Source organism: Chiloscyllium plagiosum, chromosome 23, assembly GCF_004010195.1.
Source record: "Chiloscyllium plagiosum isolate BGI_BamShark_2017 chromosome 23, ASM401019v2, whole genome shotgun sequence".
In the NCBI taxonomy this organism is placed as follows: Eukaryota; Metazoa; Chordata; class Chondrichthyes; order Orectolobiformes; family Hemiscylliidae; genus Chiloscyllium; species Chiloscyllium plagiosum.
This window is the reverse complement of record NC_057732.1, coordinates 50,810,437-50,825,355: the sequence shown is the minus strand read 5'-3', so window position 1 is coordinate 50,825,355 and position 14,919 is coordinate 50,810,437. Positions and strand designations below refer to the sequence as shown.

At 43.7% G+C, this 14,919-nt stretch overlaps 1 protein-coding gene across 1 annotated transcript in view; it reads right to left on the bottom strand.

Annotated features, from left to right (window-relative positions):
* Window positions 1-14,357, bottom strand: part of LOC122561857 (proline and serine-rich protein 2-like) — a 61,150-nt gene extending 46,793 nt beyond the window's left edge. Inside the window, exon 1 of the mRNA XM_043714144.1 lies at window positions 14,021-14,357. The gene's annotated coding sequence lies outside the window, so the exon portion shown is untranslated. The remainder of the gene's footprint in view (window positions 1-14,020) is intronic.
* Window positions 14,358-14,919: the final 562 nt, after the last annotated feature.

Genomic DNA, 14,919 nt, shown 5'->3' with positions numbered 1-14,919 from the left:
CCAGGTGGTCACGGAGGGAACGGTCTTTGCGGAAGGTGGAGAGGGGTGGGGAGGGAAATATATCCCTGGTGGTGGGGTCTGTTTGGAGGTGGCGGAAATGTCGGCGGATGATTTGGTTTATGCGAAGGTTGGTAGGGTGGAAGGTGAGCACCAGGGGCGTTCTGTCCTTGTTATGGTTGGAGGGGTGGGGTCTGAGGGCGGAGGTGCAGGATGTGGATGAGATGCATTGGAGGGCATCTTTAACCACATGGGAAAGGAAATTGCGGTCTCTAAAGAAGGAGGCCATTTGGTGTGTTCTGTGGTGGACTTCCATCTCAGCACTGTCCCCATGACTTGTCCTACCTGCCTATCTTCTTTTCCACCCATCCACTCCATCCTCCCCCTGCCCCCGACCTATCACCTTCACCTCCTCCCCCACTCGCCTATTGTATTCTATGCTACTTTCTCCACCCCACCCTCCTCTAGCTTATCTCTCCACGCTTCAGGCTCTCTGCCTTTATTCCTGATGAAGGGCTTTTGCCCGAAACGTCGATTTTACTGCTCCTCGGATGCTGCCTGAACTGCTGTGTTCTTCCAGCACCACTGATCCAGATTCTATTACATTATTCAACTCTCTTTCAGTCAATCAAATAAAACACATTTAATTGCTTAAAGGCATCTAAGGTGCCTTTACATCTAAGTTTCCTTTTCCAATTGAAGTGTAGGGGGTTGGTTAGCTCAGTTGGCAGGCTGGCTGGTTGGTGATATAGAGTGATGCCAACAACACCGATTCAATTCCGGCATCAACTGAGGTTCCCTTTAAGGTCCTACCAGTTGATGTCTGTCTGATGGGAGTGTGAGATTGTGGTGGCTTTACCATTCCCTATCTAATTGAAGCACTCACTGGCTTCAACAGGTTTGGCCTAGCACACGACTCCCACACTCTCTCAGTATTTTACTTGATTTGTGATTGCAAAAGAAGTGGAGGTCCATAAGACATAAGAGCACTACAAGGCCATTTGGCCCATCAAGCCTGCTCTAGCCATTCAATGAGATTGTTGTTGATCTGGTAATCCTCAACGCCACTTTTTCCACGACCTTTGATTCCCTTCATGTTTCTATCAGGTTCAGTTGCCCCATTGAATAGATTTTAGGGAACTGTAGAAAGTGACCTTATAAACACGGCAGCTCCATATATTCCACTGTGAAATATTTAATCGTAAATAAAGAATTCATTATTATTACAGGGGAAGGATGGAAAGCCAGAGAGCTTGGATGGCTGGTTTGCAACATGGAGTGATACCAACAACAAGGGTTCAATTCCCACACCAGCTGAGGCTATCATTAAGGTCCCATCCTCTCAACCTAAATAGGCTGGGGCTGTTTTCCCTGGAGCGCGGAGTCTGAGGGGTGACCTTAGAGATTTAGGAAATCATGGGGGGCATGGATAGAGTAAATAGACAAAGTCTATTCCCTGGGGTGGAGGAGTCCAGAACTAGAGGGTATAGGTTTAAGGCGAGAGGGGAAAGATTTAAAAGGGACCTGAGAGGCAACATTTGTGGGCAGCATGGTGGCACAGTGGCACAGTGGTTAGCACTGCTGCCTCACAGCGCCAGAGACCCGGGTTCAATTCCCGCCTCAGGTGACTCTCTGTGTGGAGTTTGCACATTCTCACATTCTGTGTGGGTTTGCTCTGGTTTCCTCCCACAGTTCAAAGAGGTGCAGGTTAGGTGAACTGGCCATGCTAAATTGCCCGTAGTGTTAGGTGAAGGAGTAAAATGTAGGGGAATGGGTCTGGGTGGGTTGCACTTCGGCGGGTCGGTGTGGATTTGTTGGGCCGAAGGGCCTGTTTCCACACTGTAAGTAATCTAATCTTATCTAATTTTCACAGAGAGGGTGGTGTGTGTATGGAATGAGCCGCCAGACGAAGTGGTGGAGGCTGGTACAATTACAAATATAAAAGTCTTCTGAATGGGTATATGAATGGGAAGGGTTTGGAAGGATAGGGGCCAAATGCTGACAAATGGGGCTAGATTACTTTAGGATATCTGGTCAACATGGATGAGTTGGACCGAAGGGTCTGTTTCCGTGCTGTACAGCTCTATAACTCTATGCTTGCCTGAGGTGTGGTGATCCTCAGGTTAAACCACCACCAATCATTCTCTCTCTCGCTCTGTCTAATGGCAGAGCTGTCCTCTGGGGCCAGGGCAACTTTAGTTTTTACTTCTAATCCATGCCTCCTGGTTATTAACTTCCTTCTAAGTAGTGAAATAAATTGCCAAAGAAGTCCAGATCCCTCATAATTGTATACATTTCAATTACGTCTATGCACAGCTCCTAAATACCAGGTTTATTTTTGATTCCCAAGTGTGAGAGGGAATGGAATGTGGAAAAAAGTGATTCCCCAAGAAGCTGCGGGGGAGGGGAAAGAGAGAGAAAAATAGCTACAATCTCTGCTTTTTTGAGACATTAAAAGGTTATTATCTTTTCAGCTCTCTGATCATATGCAGTGCAGGGGGATCTAAATTATAAGGTAATGGAACAAAAATATTTTTGACATAATTGGCTTGAATTTCTTTGATCGCACCCTGATCCAGAACAGACGAGATATATTACACTGACACCTCAATGCATTACTGCGAGATCTGAATGTTGTAGCTGGTATGGTTCAGATGAATAAATTAAAACTGGTAGCCTGTACTTTTCTCGGAATGTAAACAAACACAGCCACCCTTATTTGGAAGAAGATAGAGTCAGTGAGATGTATAGCATGGCGACAGACCCTTATGGCTAACTTGTTCACGCCAATCAGATATCCTAAATTAATCTAGTCCCGTTTTCCAGCACTTGGCCCACATCTCTCTAAACCCTTCCTATTCATATACCCATCGAGATGCCTTTTTAAATGTTGTAATTGTACCAGCCTCCACCACTTCCTCTGTCAGCTCATTCCATACACATACCACCATCTGTGTGAAAAAGTTACCCCTTTAATCCCTTTTAAGTCTTTCTCCTCTCGCCTTGAACCCATGCCCTCTTATCTTGGACTTGCATACTCTGGGGAAAAGACCTTACTATTCAAATCCATGCCCGCTAAACTTTTATACGGTTACCCCTCAGCCTCTTGACACTCTAGCGAAAAATAGCCCGATCCTATTCAGCCTCTCCCTATAGTTCAAACTCTCCAACCCTGGCAACATCCTTGTAAATCTTTTCTGAACCCTTTCAAGTTTAACAGCATCTTTCCTATATCAGGGAGACTAGAATTGAATGCAGTATTCCAAAATGGCCTGACCGATGTCCTGTACAGCTGCAACATGCCCTCCCAACTGCTATACTCAATGCTCTGAGTGATAAAGGCAAGCATACCAAACGCCTTCTTCACTATCCTATCTACCTGCAACTCCACTTTCAAGGAACTGTGAACCTGCACTCCAAGATCTCTTTGTTCGGCAACACTCCCCAGGGAGTATTCTAGTGAATTTACTAATACATCAACCATCACCATCAAAACTGTTTAAAGCATCAAAACTGACACTTCAACACATGGTCAGAAGTCACATGATACCAGCATATAGAACAACAGGTTTATTTGAAATCACAAGCTTTCAGAGCACTGCCCCTTCGTCAGATGTAGTGAGAGAGAAGAACACACAGAATTTAGAGGCAGAGAGAACAAAAGATCATACAAGTAAATTTATTCAGATTTCAGGTCACCTCTTTGCTTGCTATTCAGCTATTGAGACTTTACTCACACTGTCTGACACTCTCGATCACCTGCAGAGACTTATTATTCGACACTCCACCCCCACCGGTTGTAGTATCTCATTGAAACTTACAAAATACTGAGGGGTCTGAATAGTATGGACAGGGAGAAGATGTTTCCACTAGTAGCAGAGACTAGGACCTGAGGGCACAGCCTCAGAATGAAGGGATGACCCTTTCGAACTGAGATGAGGAGGAATTTCATCAGCCAGAGGGTGGTGAATCTAGGGAACTCATTGCTGCAGAGCACTGAGGAGGCCAAGTCATTGAGTGTATTTAAGACAGAGGTAGATAAGTTCTTGATTGATAAGGGGATCAAAGGTCATGGGGAGAAGGCAGGAGAAAGGGGTAGAGAAACATACCCAGCTTTAATCGAACAGGGGAGCAGATTCAGTGTGCTGAATGACACAATTCTGATCTTACGGTTTTATGGCCTTGTAGCGGGAGAGCTAGGGCGAGTGGGTATAATCTCAAAGAAAGTGGTTGTCCATTTAAGACAAAGATAAGGAGGAATTTCTTCTCTCAGAGGGTGGTGAGTCTGTGGAATTTTTTACCGGGGAGCTATTGAGATGGTTAAGAATTGTCAAGGCTGAGATAGTTAGATTTTTAATCAGGAAGGGAATCGAGGATTATCAAGAAAAGGCAGGAAAGTGGAGTTGAAGATCATCAGATGAGCCATGGTTTTGTTGAATGGTGAAGCAGACTTGATGAGCTGAATGGCCTTTTTTTGCTCCTACCTCTTAGAGTCTTCCTAGACCTCTCTTCCTCCTTTATGATGATTCATAAAACCTACATCTCTTTCCTAATATTTCCTTATGTCTTTGGAATGAGCTGCCAGAGGAAGTGGTGGAGGCTGGTAACAATTACAACATATAAAAGGCATCTGGATGGGTATATGAATAGGAAGGGTTTAGAGGGATATGGGACAAATGCTGGCAAATGGGACTAGATTAATTTAGGATATCTGGTTGGCATGGACGAGTTGGACAGCTCTATGATTCTATGTGTCTTGATGTGTTGTAACCCAAAGTAAAATATTCACTTGAAGCACCTTGAAGTGTTTTATCAAGGTAAAAGATACAATGCAAATACAGGTTGTTGTTGTTATTGATTTACTGTCTGATAGTGTGTCACCTTCCAAACGATGAGCAGATCTGGTGATATCATGGGTAATTCCAATAATCCCGCATAGTGTGACAAGAGTTCGTTGTTTGATTTCCCTCGACCTTGCTATATTTATGCAGATATTTGGCACATAGAAACACAGAGCTGTTGGTGAGTAAGGGGTGAAAAGGTGCACTTTTAGTATAATTCTGAATGCCGACAAGAATATTTATGGCATCAAATTAAAAACAACACATAAAGACCAGCAAATTGGAGTAAGCAAACCCTTCAAGAAACAAATTTACTTGCAATTGCTGAGTGGGAAAAATTGGTTGCTCATTTTCTCAATGGAATTGTGTGAATATAAGTGTTTTTGATGAAGGCTTTTTTTTGAAAATCAAAGGAAGGAACAGCAGTAGAAAGTCAATTTGTATGTCAGTATTCACTCCAAAGGAATTTGTGCACAGGCGTAACAATAATGAGGTCACTTTTAGAATACTGTGTACAAATCTGGTCGCCCCTCTATAGGAAGGATGTTGTTAAAATTGAGAGGGTGCAGAAATGATTTACAAGGATGTTGCCAGGGTTAGAGGATTTGAGCTATAGGGAGAGGCTGTTTTCCTGGAGTGTCAGAGGTTGAGGGGTGACCTTGCAGTGGTTTATAAAATCATGAGGGGCATGGATTGGGTAAATAGACAAGGTCTTTTCCCTGGGTTGGGAGAGTCCAGAACTTGAGGGCATTTGTTTAAGGTGAGAGGGGAAAGATTTAAAATGGACCTGAGTGGCAACTTCTTTGTGTAGAGGGTGTGGTGGAGGCTGGTACAATTACAACATTTAAAAGGCATCTGGATGGGTGTATGAATAGGAAGGGTTCAGAGGGATATGGGTCAAGTGCTGGCAAATAGGACTAGGTCAGATTGGGATGTCTGCGTGGTATGGATGAGTTGGACCGAAACGTCTATATCTGTGCTGTGTGAATATGTATTCCTGCAGTTAAGTACAGCCATAGTGAGATCTCACCTGGAGTACTGTGTACAGTTTTGGTCTCCTTATCTATGGAAGTGAACACTTGCCATAGAGGGAAAGCAACAGAGATTCACTAGATCAATCCCTGGGATCAAATGTTTGTCTTCTGAGGGAAATGTGAGGAAACTGGGACTGTTTTATCTAAAGTTTCAAAGAATTGGAGTTCATCTCATTGAAACTTGCTAAAAGGCATGACATGGTGGATTTCGATCCTTCCTCTAACTGGTTACTCTGAGACACATTTTGAAGTTAAGGGCTTTAAGACTGAGATGAGGAGGAATTTCTTCACTCTGAGAGGATCAGTCTTTGGAATTCTCTACCAGAGAAAGCTATGGAGGCTAAATCATTAAATAGATTTAAGACAGAAATCAGTAGGTTCCTGGAGGGTAATCACATTCAGGGATTTGGAGAGCATGTGGGAAAATGGTATTGGGGAGAAGATTACACTTGATCTAGAATGTCAGGGCAGACCCAAAAGGATGAAGAGCCTAATCCTGTTTTCTCTTTCCAATGTTAGCAACACGGTAGACAAGCAGGAGGCTGGAAGAACACAGCAAACCAGCTTCCTGCCTGTCTCCATTGGATTCCAGCGTCTCCTGGGTTTTTTTGTCTCTAATTAATGTTTGCAATAGTGCAGAGATTTTTCTGTGTGTCAGCATTACTCACTCCGATAGCTGATGGGTTCAAGGCAGTGAGTGCAAAGCGCTGCCTAAATTCATACCAATGGATTTTATTTAATAAAGGTCATTTCAGATTCTCCCCCTAATCTCCATCAGTCTCCAGCGTATCCCTCTCCCCTCCAAGCTATCATGGTACATTTTCTCTTAAACTCTGTTGTCATACATTCTTGTGTAGCTTCTCTGATGGTGGAGTAATCTATGGGTAGGTGCTGCTTCTCTGCTGTATCCAGGTGCTGCCTGACCTTTGTGCTCTTCCAGCTTCACATCAATTGATTCTGGATTCCAGCATCAGCAGACCTTACTGTCTTCTTGAAAAGGAACACAATGCTGAAATGCTTCTGTGTGATTTTTTTGCATTTTACTTGCGCAGCAATAGACATAGCTTTCTGTTTTTAATCTCTGGCTCCCTCAATGATACTTATTAATGTAGACTTGCAGATGCACTGGGCTGCTGCAAACATAATTATAACAGTGTTCATGTTTTGGGTTAAATCTGGCAAAAATACCCTTTCAAACCAAACTGTTTTTTAACTGGATGATAGTGAGGGAGAAGAGGTTGAATTATTAAGAATGGCTAAATAGATTAGGCCTTCATTCATTAAGTTTAGAAGAATCAAGGGCGATCTTATTGAAACAAACAAGACGTGAAGGAAGCTTGATACGGCTGACATTGAAAACACATTCCCAATGGTGGGAGAATCTCACACTGAGGGACTTAGTTATAGAATAAAGAGAGACTCATTTAAAAGTGGGATGCAAAATAATTTCTTCTCCCAGAGTGTGGTGAATGTCTGGGGGCTCTCTATCTCAGAGACTTGTGGAGGCTGGAAAATATTTGATAGATTTTTGAAAATGAGAAATTGGTGGCTATGAATTGCTGGCAGGAGAGAGGAATTCTGCGCAGAAGCAGATCAGCCATGATCTTCTTGAATGACAGGGTGCTTGAGGGGCTGGATGGCCTACACCTGCTCCTATTTCTTTTGAGAATGAGCAGTCGTTTTCACATCATGCTGATGTTTCTTTCCTGTTCTCCATTTCTTTTTACTGCCATGTTTGGAATTGCCCTGATGTTCTCCCAGATCTACATAGTTCCAACCCAGTCGGATGGCAATATGTAACCAAAACATAGAAATTTAACTCATCGGTTTGTTAACTGTTTCTTCCACAAGTTCCTTCTTTTACCTTCCTAAAAGTTAAGGGTGAATTTGGTTTGAAATCTTTTATTTGAAATCACAGGCTATCGGAGCACTGTTCCTTGATGAAAGCTTGTGATTTCAAATAAACTTCTTGGACTATAACCTGGTGTCGTGTGACTTCTGACTTTGTTTACGAACAATGTCCCCAGACCCCTATAGATTGCAGTGGTTCGAGGAGTAACTTATCACCACCTTCTCCAGGGCTATTAAGACTGGGCAATAAAAGCAGACTGAGTCAATGTTGCCCATATCCCAAGAACAAAAGATAAAACAGCACTGTCATTTACTAACAACAACTACCCACGTCCACAAATTGCAGTGGTCCAAGGGCAATTAGGGATGCGAAATAAATGCAGGCTGGACTAGTAAAGCCCGCATCAATAAAGGAAAATAAAGAACAAAACTAAAGGTGTTATAGAAGCACAAATTGCTTTTGGGGTTTTGCTCCTGGCTATAAGACCATGTGATGTTCAGAGCTGATACCTCGTTGTACTTTTGGCTAGGTGGGTGGGGTTCAGAGCTGACACCAGTCCTCCCACAGGACTGGCCATTTGTCTGCACTGGAGGAAGGACCATGAAAATAGCTTGGCAGAAGAGGCATTTGTGTTTCACAACAAGATGCAGTTTATTCTATAACAGTTTGGACTTGGTTAGCAATACTGAGTGAAGCCAACAGCGTGGGTTCAATTCCCACACCGGCTGAGGTTACCATGAACGCCTCTCCTTCCCAACCTCTCCCTACCCCTGAGGCATGGTGACCCTCAGGTTAAACCAACACCAGCCATCTCTCTCTCTCTCTCCCTCTCTCTAATGAGAGAGCAGCCCGAGGGTCTAATAAGACTATGGCGACTTTACCGGAATTATATAGCAATTACTCTGTGCAGCTTACATCAACTCTCGGGCATATTAACTGTTACTAACAAGGGGTAGAGTAGACCTGAGTGTCTCCATCAGGAGACCATTCCAAACTCCAATTCTTTCTCCACCCAGAGGCTGTGAGACCTCATCAGAATGGGTGAAACTCCATGCGCCTCAAATGTTAACTTTTTCAGAACAATTACCTGATACAACTATACACCTCTGCTCCGTAATCTTTTCCACCACAACTGGTCTAGATATTTCGTAACCAACCTGTTCAGGGACGTTATTACACACCTCTGGAACAGAGAGGACTTGAAGTTGGGCCTCCTGGCTCAGTTGCAGGGACATTACCACACAGCCACAAGAGCCATCCTCAACTGGTCTCCGCTGCGTGTGAACATCCTCCCAGCTTAAAGTAAGACTAAGTTAAAAATCACACAACACCAGGTTACAGTCCAACAGGTTTATTTGGAAGCACTAGGTTTTGGAGCGCTGCTCCTTCATTAGGTGATGCAGTGCTTTGAAAGCTAGTGCTTCCAAATAAACCTAATGGACCATAGTCTGGTGTTGTGTGATTTTTAACTTTGTCCATCCCAGTCAAAAACTGGCTCCTCCACATCATAAAGTAAGACTGTGTGTCTTTTTAAATCAAATGGATTAATGTGAGCAGCTGTTTCTCTGAATATCAGCATTTAATCACTGAATCCCGATAGCGTGGAAACAGACAATTTGGCCCAACAAGTCCACACCGACCCTCTGAACAGTAACCCACCCAGACCCATTCCCCCACCCTATTACTTTACATTTCCTCTGACTAATGCAGCTAACCTGTACAAAGCACTGGTAGGGCCACACTTGGAGTATTGTGTACAGTTCTGGTCACCACATTATAAGAAGGATGTGGAAGCTTTGGAAAGGGTGTAGAGGAGATTTACTAGGATGTTGCCTGGTATGGAAGGAATGTCTTACAAGGAAAGGCTGAGGGCCTTGAGGCTGTTCTCGTTAGAGAGAAGAAGGTTGAGAGGTGACTTAATAGAGACATACAAGATAATCAGAGGGTTAGATAGGGTGGACAGGGAGAGCCTTTTTCCAAGTATGGGGACGGCAAACACGAGGGGACACAACTTAAAAGTGAGGGGAGATAGGTATAAGACAGATGTCAGAGGTAGTTTCTTTACTCAGAGAGTAGTAAGGGTATGGAATGCTTTGCCTGCAACGGTAGTAGATTTGCCAAGTTTAAGTCATCACTGGACAGGCATATGGACATACATGAAACAGTGTAGGTGGGATGGGCTTCAGACTAGTGTGACAGGGGGGCGCAACATTGAGGGCCGAAGGGCCTGTACTGTGCTGTAATGTTCTATGTTCTATGTAACCTACACATCCCTGAACACTATAGGCAATTTACAATGGCCAATTCACCTAACCTGGGCATCTTTAGTCTGTGGGAGGAAAACCTGGAGGCAACCCATGCAGACACCAAGAGAATGTGCAAACTTCACACAGATAGTCACCCGAGGCTGGAATCGAACCTGGGTCCCTGGCGCTGAGCCACCATGCCAGGTAATTTCTAATGGAGAAGTAGAAGAGAGTTCACAGAGTGATTATCAGGCACAAAGAGGCTGGGGATTTGGGAAGTGAGTGGAGGTGACAGTCCCCTTGTCCTTTCCCCCTAAACGTGCAAATATTTTCCTTCAGGTCCTTGGGAGGGAGACGGTCACTTGATGCAATTGTAAACCATGTTTGTCACGTGGATGTGTGTATCACAGCCAGTGGCTTGCAGCTTTTGTGTTTTTCTCTCACCCAAGACTGTGACTCAACCAGTGGTTTCATTCAGGGAGCTGTACTCCACCCACTCAGATAAGCAAGCATTCTTTTGCAGGAATCCAGATGGTGAGGGCTGGAAGATCACTGCCTCACAATCAAGCCTGATCCTGTCCCCCCATTCCACAGCGAGATGCCTGCACTTTCCAACAGATTTCCAATCAGCTGCAGAAACCAGAGCTGGCTTTACCTGTCTGCAGACCAGGAATGCACCATGACCAAACAACCCAACATAGATTCTGCACCGAGTTCAGCATATGGAGAGATTTTATTCTATTAGTTCATGAGATAAAGGTGGCTCAGCCAGCATTTATGGCCTATTCCTAATTACCCAGAGGGCAGATAAGAGTCAACCAAGCTACTGTGAGTCTGGAGTCACATATAGGTCAGACCAAGTAAGGAGGAGGAAGTGAGGGCTGCAGATGCTGGAGATCAGGGTCAAAAAAGGTGGTGCTGGAAAAGCACAGCTGGTCAGGCAGCATCTGAGGAGCAGGAGGGTCAAAGTTTTGGGCATAAGCTCTTCATCAGAAGGCTGTGCTGTTCCAGCACCACAGCAGGTTAGGAGTACAGATATTAGTGAACTGTGGGGCGAGGGGGTTTACAACAATAATTGGCAGTGGTTTCATGGTCAACATTAGACTAGCTTTTTAATTCCAGGTTTTTTTTAAAAAGAGATTTCAAATTTAATCAATTTGAATTGAACTTCAAACCCATAGCCCCTGTCTGGGCCAGTCACAATACCATTCTGTCACCACCTCCCCATGTATAATGTCCCTCCCTGCAGTTACATCATCCAAACCTCTGGGTGGAATGATCTGGAATGAATCATTCACAGAGATAAGAAGCATTATTAATGTATGCTAAATACACATTGACAAGATATGTTAACTGAACACGCCTTAAAATGGTGCGCAAACAAATCAGGCAAAGCAGCATGATGTGGCACACCAATGTAATTCACCTTTATATGAAAAACAATAGTTACATTAAGATCTCCTAGTGTGTGGTAAAGCATGTCAACACAATGCATTGACAGAAAAATGCAGACTAACATTGACTTGTACATAAGCTTGCAATGACGCAAGATGGATAATCAACTCAGCACACCAATATCAGTCATGGCACAGGGTACTGTGGATATTGGGTACACTAACAGGGTACTCTGATTGAACCCAATCCCATACCTGCTTTGCTTTACAAACTCCCCTGACCCTGGAAAGATTGCACCATCCAGTTACCCAAACTAAAAGGCTTTTGTAGGAGCAAATTACTGCAGATGTTGGAATCTGTACTGAAAATAAAAACTGCTGGAGTACACAACGGGTCAGGCAGCATCCATGGAGAGAGAGCAAGCTAACATTTCAAGTCTAGCCATAACTCAGCTGGTAGCACATCTTCCACTGAGCCAGGTTCAAGCCCCATTTCAGGAATCAAGCACAAAAATCGACATGCAACCCCACTGCAAGGATTGAGGAAGTACTGCACTGTCAGAGATGCTGTCTTTCGCTTAGGAGCTGACAGCAGTGGTGATTTTCAACTTTCTGACAATCCGATAACTGATCTTTCAAAAAGATATGAGTGAAACTTTTATTCCATAATGCCGAGGAAGATGACGGCATTGGAAAGAGAAAGGAATATAAGCGAACAAGGGAATAGAAAGCTATCCACTGTGACCTTGCTCCACGTTCTGTAAACTGCAAAGGAAGTGTCCAGCAATGATGCCCAATTCATGTGGACATTTCAAAGCTGCAACCACATCCCCCAAGAATAATTAAAAAAAGAAATCTATCCACCCTCACAGGTGGATATAGAGAAAAAGTTCCCAAAATACAATAACAAGCATGAGTCCCTGTGGTGCTGGCCATATCTATTCCTCAATCAACATCACAGACACTGAATACCTGGTCATTATTGCCATTTATGGGAACTGGCTGTTAAAATCTGCTTCTGACATTACAACAGCAATTAAACTTCAAAAGTATTCCATTGGCTGCAAAGCACTTTGGACATTCTAAGGTCGTGTTAGTCTGTATCAAAAACCTTTTCTTTCTGTTGATTTTAATACATTAATTCACCACAACAGGGAATTTCACAATTCGGCATTAAAAGGTTACAACTGACAGAATCTGTGGTGATCTGTGATGATTAACGTGTAAATATATCTAATCACGTAATTTATAACATAAATGGATGCACATAGCAAAGCAATACATGTAACTCCCTATGGCCCTGGATTGTGGAGTTTTCCAGTTTTAAAGCATCGAAAGAGGCCCTTCGACCCATCGCGTCCATGCCAATTATTCAACACCTACGTTCGTCCCATTTCCCACCACTTGGTCCATAGTATGCTATAGGGCTTCTAGTGATCATCCAATCAGGTTCTTAAATGTTTTGACAGTCCCTCCCTCTATCATCAGGCAGTGAATTCCAGATGTCCAACTCCATGAAAATATTCTTCCTTTAACATTTCTTCTTCCTGATCCTTACCTTCAAACCGTGTCTCTTAGTTACTGACCCTTCTGCAAAGGGGAAAAGTTTCTCCCTGTCCGTGCTCTCTCAGAATTTTGTACACCTCAATCAGGCCCCCTCTGCTTCCTTTACTATAAGGAAGAAGTTAAAAATCACATAACAGCTTCATTTGTAAGTACTAGCTTTCAGAGCACTGCTCCTTCATCAGGTAACTAGTGGGGCAGGATCATAGGACACAGAATTTAGAGCAAAAGATCACAGTATCATACAATTAAAAGGATATATTGAACAAACCTAGATTACTGTTATTGACAGTTTTAATTATATATAATTTTAATTGCATATAAATTTCATGTTATTTGCTATAAATAAAGTGTCTTATGATCCTGCCCCACTAGTTACCTGAAGAAGGAACAGCGCTCTGAAAGCTAGTGCTTCCAAATAAACCTGTTGGACTATAACCTGGTATTGTGTGATATTTAACTTTGTTCACCCCAGTCCAACACTGGATCCTCCACATCATGCTCTAAGGGAAGCAGGGGGAGCCTATTTTAGTCTCTCTCTCTCTCTGAGCTGAATTGCTCCAGCCATGACAACCTAGTAAATCTCCACTGAACCCTCTCCAGTACTGTCACATCTTCTTAATAGTGTGACCAGAACTGCACACGGTACTCCAGGTGTGATCTAAATAACGTCTATATAGCTCCACCAAACCCACCTTGCTCTTGGATTCAATACCTTGACTAACAAAGAACCCCAGTCCTTTCCTCACCACCTCATCTATGAGTCCGGCTGCTTTCCAGGGTCTATACATACGCGCAGCACGGTGCCCTCTGTACTTTCTGCATTCGGCATATCTTTGTCCTTGCCTTGTTAGCTCTCCCAAGATGTATCGCATCCCACTTTAAATTCCATCTGAATGACTCTCGGTTAAAGGACGCAGGATAAACAACAAGACTGAATATAGGATTTTAAAAATATTTAAATACCCGGAAAGACACAAAATAATATTAGCCAGACCGTCTGTAGTCAGTCAGGTCAGAGTAAAGACCTGAAGCCTCACTAACACACTGAAAGAAGAAACCCCCAGACCCAGAGCAACACTCAGTGATTTACCTGCGCTTCCCGGAGCAGACAGACAGACAGAGAGAGAGAGAGAGAAAAGCACACTGGATAATTATACCAGCGCCAATGTCTCAAATCTCATCCTCTTTTCCAGCCTGCCAGCTGTATCTTGACGGCCGTCTGCAAGTTCCTTCCTTGAGCTTTGGGTTCCCAGCCTCTGCCTTGCGAGTTACTGATTAATTCTCGATTTAAAGAGCTCTCATTTCTAAGCAACTGCCCGTGCGCAATAGAGCTCCGTTTCCAAGCAGTGGGTGGGATAACACGTCTTTGAAACAGAAGGCGAGACCAGTGCAAACCCTCTTTCCTGACTCTCTCATCTTGTGTTTGCCACTCCCCTGGCTGCATTTCCTGGATCTTACTGGTGTTTAGCTTTGAAGGGGGTGGGTGGGTTGGATTGGGAGGAAAGACACTGGGGAATGTGGATTCAGCTTTGAAATGTACACATGGACTGGACATGACATCATTGTTGGAGACTTCACTAGAGGATTACACTGGGTCAGGGAATGGAGAGGTCCCCAATCAGTACTGTGTTTCCCTACAGTTCGAATCATAATTTCACCTGATTTTCTTTTCTGGTTGAATAAAATCATTTATCCGGTTGTTGGAAAGTTGAAATATTGCCACCTACTGTCAGCTAGTGACTCTCAGAATAGTTTGGGCATCAATCCCCATAGCTAGGTTTATATATTTGAGATTATTTGGAGCTGATTTTATTTTTATTCTTCTGGGATGTGGGACATATAATTTAAGGAGCAGAAAGAGGCCATTCCACTCATTCCTTAGACCATGTAGCTCTGGTTACTCTGTCTTCTAGCAGAGGAGTGTTTGGAATTGGACTGCAGCCTCACAGCACCAGGGACCCGGGTTCGATCCCAGCCTCGGGCGACTGT